Source organism: Dama dama, chromosome 19, assembly GCF_033118175.1.
Source record: "Dama dama isolate Ldn47 chromosome 19, ASM3311817v1, whole genome shotgun sequence".
NCBI lineage: Eukaryota > Metazoa > Chordata > Mammalia > Artiodactyla > Cervidae > Dama > Dama dama.
In genome coordinates, this window is record NC_083699.1 from 67822498 (window position 1) to 67836678 (window position 14181).

Here is a 14181-nt window from a genome sequence, read left to right on the forward strand (position 1 = left end):
TCCAACCAGTTCATCCTAAAAGAAATCAACCCTGAATATTCATTGGAAGGACTGATGCTGAAGCTGAAACTCCAATACTTTGGCCACCTGATGCAAAGAACTGACTCACTTGAAAAGACCCTGATGCTGGGAAGATTGAAGGTGGGAGAAGGGGACGACAGAGGATGAGATGGTTGAGTGGCATCACCGACTCAATGGACATGAGTTTGAGTAAACTCCAGGAGTTGGTGATGGACAGGGAGGCCTGGCATGCTGCAGTCCATGGGGTCGCAGAGTCAGACACGACTGAGAGACTGAACTGAACTGAGACGTTGAGTGGATTCTGAAAACTTAAAATGTGATCACTAGGGTGCTAGTGAACTACTATCTTTTAATATTTAAAAAAATCTCACGTGATGTGACTTGCAAATAATAATATACATGATCTTGAAAGAAATAAGCCTAAGTATCTGTGCTTTTTCAAACAGTTGCATTTTTATACATCTTGTCACTGAAATCAAGGTCTTTAAGGGTCAAAATTCAACTTTAAGGGTCAAAACTCAAACTAATTTTTCCATAAAGAACAATTATTAATCCAAATTACTTACTTATAAATTTAATCTGGATTAATAGCTAATTGTTCTTTATGGAAGCATGTTCAGTGAAGTACTGTTGAAAGGAGGCTTTGGCCTGACAACTGTATTTTAGTTTTATATACCAAAATCTTTGTTTATGCAAATAAATTGAGATTTCAGTTTTACAATATAGGGTAGTAGTCTTAATTGCTAGCTTTTCTGACAAAATGAATATTTTATTTACAGCGTCACAGAGTATCACTTGGGCTTCCCAGGTTTCTCAATGGGTAAAGAATCTGCCCACAATGCAGGAGACACAGGTTCAATCGGTGAATCAGGAAGATCCCCTGGAGGAGAGCATGGCAACCCACTCCACTATTCTTGCCTGGAAGATCCCAAGGACAGAGGAGTCTGGCGGGCTACAGTCCTTGGGGTTTCAAAGGAGTCAGACACAACTGAAGCTACTGAGCAAGCACGTACAATAGTGCTTATTCATTTTTAAGCACTGGAAGTTTCCAAAGTGAAAGTTTTCTTCAAATCAGTAAGATATATACAAGTTAAAGAGAGTAAGGGAAAAAAATCGTGCCTGAGGTCCATCACTCTGGTTGGATCTTCCAGAAATCCCCTGGTCCTTTGAGGGTGTTTTATTTTCCCTTCCTTTTCTACTACCCTGGTGATCAGTGGGAAGGCTCTGGGGTCTTACCTGGCATCTAGGTTCTGGTCTCAGCTCAGCTGAAGATCCCAGCCATCTGGGGAAGTGATGAAGAAGCCTGGCTCTGCAGAGAGGAAGCGTGAGGTGCTGGGAGGCTGGTTTGTGATCCACACCTCTAGGCTTTGTGCTCACGTCAAAGCCCAGGGTGTGGACCGCAAGTGCCCTTCACCCTGGAGGCAGAACCTGGACGTGAAGCAGGGGCCTCTGTCCCCACCCCAGCAGCCCCTGCCCACCTCCAAGGACAGAGCCCTTGGGCCAGGAATGCATCTAGCACAAGGCTTGGTTTGTATGCATAAAATACTGTCCCCTTGCGTCATAAGATAATTGTATCTGATACAGCCCCAGATTTTTTTTTAAGCTGAAATACTGAAAGTGTGAGTCACTCAGTCATATCCTACTCTTTGCAATCCCATGAACTGTAGCCCACCAGGCTCATCTGTCCATGAAAATTTTCAGATAAGACCACTGGAGTGGGTAGCCGTTCCCTTCTCCAGGGGATCTTCCTGACTCGGGGGTTGAACCTGGGTCTCTCACATTGCCGGTGGATTCTTAACCATCTGAGCCACCAGGGAAGCCCTATTTGACAAAAATAACTGCCGAACAGCACTAGCACCAAGGCCTGGGAGGCAGCACAGGGTTATCTTATTCATCAGAGGTGCCAGGGGACACCAGGAGTTCTTGCTCTCTCTTGATTTATATCCGGAGGGTTTTGGGACCTTGGGAAATTACTTGGGAAAACCTCACATTTTAGCAGCTCTCAGAGCTGTCCTAGGGCTTCATACTTTCCCTCCTGGGTCTGATCCTGGCACTAAGCCACAGGTCTTGCGGTCGGTTTTTAAAATGTCAGGTAACTACACAGACGCTTGTGGTGGATAAATATTTCAAACAAATGATAATGTGCTAGAAATTTCCCATGATTTTGGCTGGATCTTGTGCACCTTCTTTACTGGGACCTCCCAGTTCATGTCTATAGATGTTTCTTCCCTGCACAGTCCATTCCCACAGTGACCTCAGGACAGGATGTGGACAATCTGCACATGGTAACAATGACCGGGCCATAGCAGCCAGGGCCACGGCACACAGGCTCACCACTTCCTGATTAGAAAAGAGACTAACATGTCTTATAGTCAAAGCTGTGGTTTTTCCAGTAGTCACATATGGATGTGAGAGTTGGACCATTAAGAATGCTGAGCGCCAAAGAATTGATGCTTTCGAACTGTGGTGTAGGAGAAGAATTTTGAGAGTCCCTTGGACTGCAAGGAGATCAAACCAGACAATCCTAAAGGAAATCAACCCTGAATATTCATTGGAAGGACTGATGCTGAAGCTGAAGCTCCAATACTCCGGCCACCTGATGCAAAGAACTGACTCATTGGAAAAGACCCTGATGCTGGAAAAGATTGAAGGCAGGAGGAAAAGGAGACAACAGAGGATGAGATGGTTGGATGGCATCACCGACTCAATGGACTTGAGTTTGAGAAAAATCCAGTAGATGGTGAAGGACAGGGAAGCCTGTTATGCTGCAGTCCATGGGGTTGCAAGGAGTTGGACACAGCTTAGCAACTGAACAATGCCAAAAAAAATGTCTATAGGACTTCTGTTCGGAATGAGAGTTCAGAGAAGGACATGTTGACAAATGTCAACAGTTTAGGAAAAGTAGGACTCCTCTATCTTTTTACAGAAAACTGCAAATGTTTAACTGATTTTTTGATTCTTTCCATTCACTCCTCTCCTCTGTTTCCAAATTATAAGACAGTTCTGTTATTTGGCATCCCTCTGAGTTCAGGTTCACCTTTTCCTTTTGGGTTCCTCCTGGGCTAAGAGGATCCCTGGTGACAGGTCTCAGGCTTCAGCAGCTCCACTACGTGCTGCAAAACCCCAGGTAAGTTGCATGGCCCCCCAGGCTTTGGTTTCCTCATCTGTAATAGGACAGGGGTTCACACTGATTTCTCTGATACCCCTGAAGCTTTAACTTTCCATGAAGTGAATTTTCAAGATAAAGCAAAGAGAGCCTGAACTCCAAACATGAGCTTATTTAAGCAGGCACAATAGTTTTATAAGAACACTCGTCTGGGAAGATGTCCTGCTCAGTTTTGCACTGAGAAGATTTAGAAAGATGGAAGTTCTTGCAGCTAAGACACCTGCTGCTTCTGCTGTTTCCTGGGGCCGCTGGGAACTTGGCTCCATGAGATGAGAGCCATGCTGCAACTCAGAAACATCTTCGGCTATTCAAGAAATTGTACTAGAAACATATCTGGTATATTTGAAATTCTTTATGAGGCACGGGGCAGGTATGGAAGCGTAGGTGACTCAGGTGATAAAATAGTCACTCTCTTAAACATTAACATGTTTATAAATTCTTTTAGCCTGTTACTTTAAAGAGAAGAGTCAAGTATTGTCTTGATCCTCTCATAAATATACAGGGAGAATGAGCTATCAAGCCATGCAAAGACACGAAGAAGACTTCAGTGTATATAGTACTAAGTGTAAGAAGCCAGTCTGTAAAGGCTGCTTACTGAATGATTCCAACTGCATGACATTCTGAAACAGGAAAAATTATGGAAACAGAAAAAGATCAGTAGTTGCCAGAAATTAGGGAAGGGAAGAATGAATAGAGAAGTATGAAGGATTTTTAGGGCAGTGAAAATACTCTGGTAGTGGTGGTTTAGTTGCTAAGTCATGTCTGACTCTTTGCAACCCATGGACTGTAGCCCACCAGGCTCCTCTGTCGGTGGGATTTCCCAGACAAGCATACTGGAGTGGGTAGCCTTTCCCTTCTCTGGAAAACACTCTACATGATATTATAATGATGGATACACACCATTACACGTGTGTCCTAACCCAAGGGTGAGCCCTATGACCATCTATGGATTTGGGATGGTTAGGGTGGATCAGTGTATGTTCATCCTTGGTTAAAAAAAAAAAAGATCTACCATCTGGTGCATGATGTTGATTATGTGGAAGTCTGTGCTTGTGTGGGAGAAGGTGGTGAACGAGAAACCTCTGAACTTCCCTCTCAATTCTGTAGTAAACCTACAGCTGCTCTAAAAAAGGTATCAGGAGCGGAGGGAGGTGGGAGGGGGTTTCAGGATGGGGAACACATGTAAATCCATGGCTGATTCATATCAATATATGGCAAAAACCACTACAATATTGTAAAGTAATTAGCCTCCAACTAATATAAATAAATGAAAAAAAAGGTATCGAGAAAATAATATATATACCTTTAGTATTTATATTTTTTAATTTTATTTTTATATATGTTCATATTATTGTTCAGTCACAAAGTCATGTCTGACTCTTTGCAACCCCATGGACTGCAGCACGACAGGCTCCTCTGTCCTCCACTGTCTCCTGGAGTTTGCTCAAGTTCGTGTCCATTGAGTTGGTGACTTCATCCAACCATCTCATCTTCTGCCAGCCCTTTCTCCTTTGCCTTCTATATATATATATTTTTTTTTTTATACACACACGCATATATATACATACACTCTACATATACACTCTCTCTATATATGTATTTATAACTTTATATAAGGAAAGGTGGAGAGAGGGTGAGGGAATACTACTTCTCTGGTCACATTTCAGGGTTTTGTCATAGTCCCTTAGTTTTGACAAAATGAGATTGATCATTCATTGCGTATCCATTTATTATTATTTCATACCCTATTTGTCTTGAGCATTCTGTGACAGGGAAGCCACATGATCAAGTGTAAATGTGTAGGCTCGGAGCCACACACAGACCTGGGTTCAAATCTCAGGTCTTCTGGTTACAACAGTGGCGGGGAAGGGCAAATTACTGAAAGCCGGAGTCAGTGTCAACCTAACAGGGTCACCTTGGCGAGGAAGTGAGATGCCTTATGAAAAGTGGTTGGGCTGGTGACTTTGAACAAGGGGCTTAGTCTCCTTAATTTTCAGCTTCCTTCTTTTACAAAAGAGAGATGATAAAGTCACCTGGCCTCAGACTGGGATGGCAAACAGTGAGCTGAATGTGCCCAACTCAAGGTGAAAAATGGGACTCTGCAGAGGGTAGTCAGCTGGCTGTCACTCAGTCAAGTGTGACGTGACCTCCACGGTCCAGGGGCTGGCAATCTGATGGGGAAAGAGGCAGGAACAGCACCTAACAAATGTCCGCATCAGGACATCAACATGTGATTAGTTCTTAAGTGGCAGAAACACATTCTTGGTTTGACTCAGCCTCAAGAAAATGAAATTTAGGAAGCATGCAGTGGTCAGGCTCGAGGGGGAAGGGAAAACCTGAGCCTAACAGGCCTTGTAGAGTCTTGAAGGATGGATAATGAAATTCTGATCAAAAAAGGAAAGAAACGAGAGTTTTTGGGGAAGAGACCCTGCAGACAAAGGCAACAAGGTGGTATGAATCTAGAAGCACCAAAATGGGGGCGTGAAGTCAGGAGTTGGAGAACCTGATAAGCAGGTCCTGGAACAGGTCACTGCCGGACACCATCGTGGATGCTTTTGACTACCAGGTCCCATGGAGCCAGTAAAGACTGCTGCTAATTGCGAACATCCCCAACTCCCAAGGCACCTGGTATTACTCTCGTGCCAATTCACTCTGTCTCTTTTCGGATTTTGGGAGCCTTGCGGTTTCTTTCCATTTCAGCCTATGCAGTATGTAGTCAATTTATAGTTTACAGAGGTTTCACCCACACCCATACATGTTTTCCACTGAAGTCTGTACTTTTTCCTAGACCCACCCAAATTCCAGAGCATAGTTCAATGGTATGCCACGTTCATAGACTTTCTCTCTGTCACTCTCCTCTGCTTGTAAAACCTAGGAGAAAGTTAGCTTTTGAATGCCTCTATGTATTTTTAAAAGAAAAGAAAGAAGGGCCTCCAAAAAAGTTACAAGAGTAATTTCTGATTCACTTTGCATTGAGAACTACAGTCATTTCTAAAGGGAAGCACAGTAAACGAGTGTTGCCATAAATAACTCTTCTCCATCAAAGTTTGAGTCATTACAGGGGTATAATCCCTTTTAAAAATTAAAAAAAATTAAAAAGCTGCCTGCAGATTTTGTACAGGGGGTAACCTAGACTGTGGAATTGTGAGTTTCTTTATAAAGCAAGTTTTTCAAAAGCATAATTGTGTAAAAAGGGAATTAGGTCCTCAGGGAGGAACAGGGGGTCATTTTGAGAATGCCAGTTCCCTACTAATTCATAGAACCAGACGTGGTTTCCCCACATTTTTACAAAAACCAGCTCATCTGGCTCTCCTGTTTTCTTCTTGTGAGTCGGAATTTCTCCCAGTTTACCAATAAGAAACTAAGAGGTTAGTTAACTTTCAGAGGATGACACAGAGCAGAAGTGAAAACTCCAATGCAGGGATTCCACTTTCAAGTCTAACTTTTATTTATGTATTTTTTCACCAGCTGCCTTAAAGAAAAACCTTGTGTTGCCTTTGGGGTGGGGAGTGATGGTAATGGATGAGTAGAGGAGGGCGGGAACCAGGAATGGGGGGAGAAGGGACCAGCCTCTGTTGATTGCTTCCCATAGCCGCATTATATACACTGAGGCTTTGACGGTCAGGGCACCTCACCCAAGGGAGTTTGCACACCTGAAATTCACATCCAAGAATGTCAGTACCAAGTTCAAAATCTCTTCCTGAGACCACCTGCCCCTCTTCACAGATGGCCCTGTGTTTGTCAGGTTTCCACCCTTATTTGCCTTGAGGCTTTTCTCATTTCCCTCTCATCATTTTTTCTCTAGGGCTTCAAGAACTCTTCTCAAACACACTCTGGGGGAAAAAAAAAAATCTACATTTTTCTCACTCCCCTCCCCCACATTTTATGATTTTGAGGTCCTCTTTTACATCTTCATGTTTATGCTTTTACTGTTCAATATAGTTATCAGCTATAACTCAACAAAAAGTTGAAAAAAAAGAACAGTTATCAGATATTCATATTCTCTTATCTCGAAGTTTCCAAAAGATTACTCACTTGATTGTTTTCTAAACAAATTAGGACTTTGATTTTTTTAAGAACTCTACTCACATATTTTTCAAAACTACTATAAAGGAGCATTTTAGGTGTTGCTTAAGTTTTGCCTGGGGTTTCCCTGATGGCTCAGATGGTAAAGAATCTGCCTGCAATATAGGAGACCCAAGTTCGATCCCTGAGTCAGGAAGATTCCCTGGAGAAGGAAATGACTACTCACTCCAGTGCTCTTCCCTGGAAAATTCAAAGGACAGAGGAACCTGGCAGGCTACAGCCCATGAAGTTGCAAAGAGTTGGACACGATGGAGTGACTAACACACACACAAGTTTTGCTTAATCCTATTATAGCACGAAAAAAAGTAGAAGATCTGCCCAGCAAAACAAACTTGAAACTGTAAGTTTGAAGCCAGCGGCAAGGACTTGTTCTGAAGGACCTGGCCTTGTTTGCTTGCTCTCTCTGCATCATTAACGCTATCTGCCAGGTCCTGAAAGGTTGCCGATCTTACAAAAAAATCAACTTGAAAAGTCTTGCTTTAATCATGGCCGTAATTAGCAAATCTGGACACTGCATTATCTTTCCTTTTTTACTGGAAACACGTTCAAGAAAGGACTTGTACTTCATCCAGAGTGTCTCAGAGAGCTAAATCACAGAACTTGCAAAGATGAGGTATTCATCCAGTTCCCAGGGACCCTGAGTTGCTGGAATCTTCCTTTGGGAACACATATAACCAGCCTCTGAGCTAAGCATAGACTCAGATGGTAAAGAATCTGCCTGCAGTGCAAGAGACCCGAATTCAATTTCTAGGTTGGGAGGATCCCCTGGAGAAGGGCGTGACAACCCACTCCAGTATTCTTGCCTGGAGAATCCTGTGGACAGAGGAGCCTGGCGGGAGGGAGGAGCATAGCAAAGAGTCGGACATGACTGACCAACTAACACACTTTAAAATCATGATGTATGTTAAATTATGGAATAACTTGATTGACTTTAAAAGGAAAGGGAATGGGTTAACCACACTTAAACTGGGAAATAAAGGAAAAGAAACTTGTGCCATTAACAGATTTAGATGTAGTCACCCTCCAAGCCCTAACTCAGTTGGTAAAGAATGCATCTGCATTCTTTGAGACCCCAGTTCAATTCCTGGGTTTGGAAGATCGCTGGGGAAGGAATAGGTTACCCACTCCAGTATTCTTGGGCTTCCCTTGTGGCTCAACTGGTAAAGAATCTGCCTACAATGCTGGAGGCCTGGGTTCGATCCCTGGGTTAGGAAGATCCCCAGGAGAAGGGAAAGGCTACCCACTCCAGTATTCTTGCCTGGAGAATTCCATGGACTGTATAGTCCATGGGGTTACAAAGAATCCAACACAGCTGAGCGACTTTCACTCACTCACTCACTCCCTCATCCTCCAAGCCTCTGAGACTCTGATTTACCAGTCAAATGATAATTTCAATTCCTCTGACTTTTTATGTGGAGGGTGAGTTGGGAGGGAGCTACACAGCCCTTCTCCCCCATCTTTTCTTCAGACTCTCTGCAGCTTCTCTCTTTCAGCTTCCAAACGTGTTCTTCTGTCCTCTGACATGTGGGTCAGGGGGCTATTGGTAGCAGTGTCTTCAGAAAGTTCTTTCTACCTGTTGCTACTGGGTCAGAAGATTTTATGGTCTTCCATCAGCTGCCCTGATTATCCACTCACTTTCTGCTTGGTGGACTTTTGTTCTTCCCCTTCCCTCCCCCAGTCATATCCCCCAAGGACTTACTTGTATCCTCTTTTATTTCTCTTTATTCTCTCTCAGCATCCTTTGTCTTACTCTTTGACCATCCCTGGTCCCATTTCTTTACCTGTGGCTCCTCTGAGATTCAGTCCATGTTTCCAACATCCCCTTGTTCACCTCCATCGGAGAACTGCTCAGAACACACTAGTCCAAAACTTCACTCCCGTTGTTCTCCATATATCAAACTGCTTCTGATTTTTGGTTCCAAACAATGGTGTCCCCTTCTCCCACCCGCCTGTCTGGACAGCCCCTCACTCCTGCCTAATCTAGGGCCAGCCCAGGTGTCTACCTTCGTATTGCATCTCCTGTGTGTCCCTTTCCCTCTCTCCTGCCTCTGCTCTGCCCCAGATCCCCATTCCCTCTCCCAGACTCTCAAAATACCCTTCTGACAAGTCAGATGACTTTCCTGATGGGGTGGTATTTAAGTGCATCTCAAGCAAAACCTCCAGCGACTCCTCATTGCTTTGTTGGTGTTTAGTCGCTAAGTTGGGTCCGACTCTTTGCAACCCCATGGGCCGCAACATGCCAGGCCTCCCTGTCCACACCAACTCCTGGAGTTTACTCAAACTCATGTCCATTGAGTTGGTGATGCCATCCAGCCATCTCATCCTCTGTCATCCCCTTCTCCTCCCACCTTCGATCTTTCCCAGCATCAGGGTCTTTTCCAATGAATCAATTCTTCAGATCAGGTGGCCAAAGTATTGGAGTTTCAGCTTCAGCATCAGTCCTCCCCATGAACATTCAAGACTGAATTCCTTTAGGATAGACTGGTTGGATCTCCTTGCTGTCCAAGGGACTCTCTCAAGAGTCTTCTCCAACACCATAGTTCAAAAGTACCAACTCTTCAGCACTCAGCTTTCTTTATAGTCCAACTCTCAGATCCATACATGACTACTGGAAAAACCATAGCCTTGACTAGATGGACCTTTGTTGGCAAGGTAATGTCTTTGCTTTTTAATGTGCTGTCTAGGTTGGTCATAACTTTTCTTCCAAGGAGTAAGCATCTTTTAATTTCATGGCTGAAGTCACCATCTGCAGTGATTTTGGATCCCCCCAAAATAAAATCTGTCACTGTTTCCATTGTTTCCCCATCTATTTGCTATGAACTGATGAGACCAGATGCCATGATCTTAGCTTTCTGAATGTTGAGCTTTAAGCCAACTTTTTCACTCTCCTCTTTCACTTTCATCAAGAGGCTCTTTAGTTCTTCTTTGCTTTCTGCCATAAGGGTGGTGTCATCTGCTTGTCTGAGGTTATTGATATTTCTTATGGCAATCTTGATTCCAGCTTGTGCTTCTTCCAGCCCAGCGTTTCTCATGATGTACTCTGCATATAAGTTAAATAAGCAGGGTTACAATGTGTAGCCTTGACATACTCCTTTCCCGATCTGGAACCAGTCTGTTGTTCCATGTCCAGTTCTAATTTTTGCTTCTTGATCTGTATACAGATTTTGGAGGAGGCAGTTCAGGTGGTCTGGTCTTCCCATCTCTTGAAGAATTTTCCACCATTTGTTGTGATCCACACAGTCAAAGGCTTTGGCATAATCAATAAAGCAGAAGTAGATGTTTTTGTGGAACTCTCTCTTTTTTGATGATCCAGAGGATGTTGGCATTTTGATCTCTGGTTCCTCTGCTTTTTCTAAATTCAGCTTGAACATCTAGAAATTCATGGTTCACATACTGTTGAAGCCTGGCTTGGAGAATTTTGAGCATTACTTTGCTAGTGTGTGAGATGAGTGCAACTGTGCAGTAGTTTGAGCATTCTTTGCATTGCCTTTCTTGGGAATTGGAATGAAAACTGACCTTTTCCAGTCCTGTAGCCACTGCTGAGTATTCCAAATTTGCTGGCATATTGAGTGCAGCACTTTCACAGCATCATCTTTTAAGATTTGAAATAGCTCAACTGGAATTCCATCACATCCACTAGCTTTGTTTATCATAGTGATGCTTCCTAAGGCCCACTTGACTTCACACTCTAGGATGTCTGGCTCTAAGTGAGTGATCACACCATCATGATTATCTGGGTTGTGAAGATCTTTTTTGTATAGTTCTTCTGTGTATTCTTGGCACCTCTTCTTAATATCTGCTGATTCTGTTAGGTCCCTACCATTTCTGTCCTTTATTGAGCTCATCTTTGCAAGAAATGTTCCCTTGGTATCTCTAGTTTTCTTGAAGAGATCTCTAGTCTTTCCCATTCTATTGTTTTCCTCTATTTCTTTGCATTGATCACTGAGTAAGGCTTTCTTTCTTTCTTTCTTTTAAATTTTAATTGGAGGCTAATTACTTTACAACATTGTGGTGGTTTTTGCCATACATTGACATGAATCAGCCATGGGTGTACATGTGTTCCCCGTCCTGACTCTCCCTCCCACCTCCCTCCCCATCCCATCCCTCAGAAAGGCTTTCTTATGTCTCCTTGCTATTCATTGGAACACTGCATTCGAATGGGTGTACCTTTCATTTTGTCCTTTGCCTTTCGCTTCTCTTCTTTTCTCAGCTATCTGTAAGGCCTCTTCAGACAACCGTTCTGCCTTTTGGCATTTCTTTTTCTTGGGGATGGTCTTGATGCCATGTACAATGTCATGAACCTCCTTCCATAGTTCTTCAGATCTAATCCCTTGAATCTATTTGTCATTTCCACAGTACAATGGTAGGGATTTGATTTAGGTCATACCTGAATGGTCTAGTGGTTTTCCTTACTTTCTTCAATTTAAGTCTGATTTTGACAATAAGGAATTCATGATCTGAGCCACAGTCGGCTCATCCTCTGTCATCTCCTTTTCTTCCAATTCTCAATCTTTCCCAGTATCAGGGTCTCTTCCAATGAGTCAGCTCTTCACATCAGGTGGCCAAAAGATTGGAACTTCAGCATCAGTCCTTCCAATGAATATTCAGCATTGATTTCCTGTAGGATTGACTGGTTTGATCTCCTTACAGTCCAAGGGACTCTCAAGAGTCTTCTCCAGCCCCACAGTTTGAAAGCATCAACTCTTTGGCGCTCGGCCTTCTTTACAGTCCAACTCTCACATCTGTACTTGCCTACTAGAAAAACCATAGCTTTAACCCTACAGACCTATTTCTCAAACAAGATGAATAAGAAAGCTTACTGGAGAGCCGGTAGTTATGAGAACTAAGAGGCACCTAGACTGACTCAGCCTTTGGTGAGTGCTCAGAAGTGTCTTCCATCATCAGTATCACCTGGACTCTGGTCATCTCTCCAGCTCCCCCCTCCCCATTGACAGACTCAACCCCTCTGCCCACTTTGGGCCTCTCCACCCTTCCCTTCGGGTGCACCCCTGTGTCTGCCATGCTCCTGACCTCTGAAGGCTGCTCCTCCCCATCCTGACATTAAAGTCCTATTCATTCTCCAGGTTTCTCTCCAATGCCCAAGGCATTTCACAGCTCCCCGAATGGACCTAGTCTTTCCTTCTTGGACTCACCTCAGCCCTCTCAGCCGTTTGTTAAGGCCTCACTTATCGCTCATCACATTCTGCCTGGCACCACAGTTGTTTTAAGTATGAATGTTATTATCAGTTTTTTACTATTTCCCCCCGCCATCCCCATCCACGTGGCCTCTCGGCAGCGGAATGCAGATTCCTCGAGATCAAAGACAGTCTCCTCCTCCTGTATCATCAGAGACACCGTCACCCAGCCTCCTGCAGAGCGAGTTGCCAGCACATGTGTACAAGGTGGAGAGAACTGAGTGTCAGAGCCTAACCAACCAAAATCCAGATGGGCGTTGGTGAAGAAACTCATTAAATGTATATTTCGACCCACCACAGCGCTGGGAGGTCACGGATCATTTCTTCAGATATTGAAACCAAAGCAAAGTGCTGTGCCAAAGGGCTAGTTAAGAGAGCATCCCCAGGATATTGGACTTTAGACAAGTTAATACCCACAGTTACAAAACATAGGTTTAACTACCCATACCCTCGCGCGGACTCTGAAACACCATGTACAGGCATCCACTACTCCCAGTCGGAATGATACGCATTAGATTGTAATCACAGAAAAGTGGCTCTTCTCAATTTTAGTCCTATAATATTTCATCTTTAAAATGGGCAAATCTTAGGAAATTCTCTTCATCTTAAAATTCAAAACACATTGCGAGCCAAATACCCTCATTGCCACAGGTATGCTAACACAGACCGTATCTAAACATAGCATTTGAGGGAGCCTGAAATGATGTGAATTCCCTGTCTCCTGGATGGGTCTCGCCATGGATCAAATCACCCTTTCTTTCCTACTAAGATCGCAGTAAATTCTTTCTCTCCTTCCTTTCCATTATTCTCTTCCCCAGGATCAAACTTTCAGCCCACACAGAGCACCGCTGGCTCCATATTTATTTTTTCTGCTTTATTTCAATTTTCTTCTTTCCAAAATACACTGCGTGCATGTTTCCTATTTCCGATCCATGGGTTCACCCCACTGCTGCAACAGCTACTGGCGGCCTGTTCCTTCTCACTCATACAAATACGTTTTCCTCTTTAATGGCCCCCGTTAAGCAACTCTAACAGCCAATCTATCACTTTGCAAATGTCATTAAGGGAGAAAATACTCTAATCAGGAGTTTTCAGAGAAATGTATTTTCAAAACACCTCAGGTACGGGGTTCTGTCCTCTATGTTTGCAGGATGGGGTGGATGTAAATCATGGTTCAACTGAAGGTGTAATTACAGCAGAAATCATGCCTTCATGTCAATGCATGTTGATTCAAAAGCATTGCCCGAGGAATTACTTAGACTCAGCTCTGGGAGCACAGAGAAGGAATAAGGTAAAATTTCCACTGATGTTGAGCTTACCGCCTGGTAGGGGAGAGAGACAAATAGACAGACCATTGTAAAGTGGGGCGAAGTGGGATCTGTCAGCTACATTCTGGATGAAGAAAGCTTATAAACTCACCTATGGGCAGTTAAATCATAGCCCTAATGAGCAACAGGAAAGAAGAAAGAGATCTCAATAGGCAGAATTATATTGTTAACTATAATTCTTTTAATTATAATTGTCATTATAATTCTTTCAAAAGAATTATAAAACGTGGTGTGAGTAAAACTAGATTCAGGGAGAGCCTAATTGACTTCCAGGGTCAAACATGAAACATATTTTAAAACATACATTTAATTCTGAAGCACAAACAAGATTCTGTGACTGTGGGTCTGTGTACATTTAGTTTGTGGTTTCTAAAAATAGATGAAA

The 14181-nt window shown here is 43.4% G+C and overlaps 1 protein-coding gene across 5 annotated transcripts in view; it reads right to left on the reverse strand.

The window, feature by feature from the left end:
- Window positions 1–14181, reverse strand: part of KCNJ15 (potassium inwardly rectifying channel subfamily J member 15) — a 63551-nt gene that overhangs the window by 39457 nt on the left and 9913 nt on the right. For 3 of the 5 annotated variants that reach the window (XM_061167313.1, XM_061167311.1, XM_061167309.1), the window contains exon 1: window positions 1258–1494. The exons of the other annotated variants lie outside the window; for them this stretch is intronic. The gene's annotated coding sequence lies outside the window, so the exon portion shown is untranslated. Of the gene's footprint in view, window positions 1–1257; window positions 1495–14181 lie in introns of those variants that run through there. 5 annotated transcript variants of the gene reach the window in all.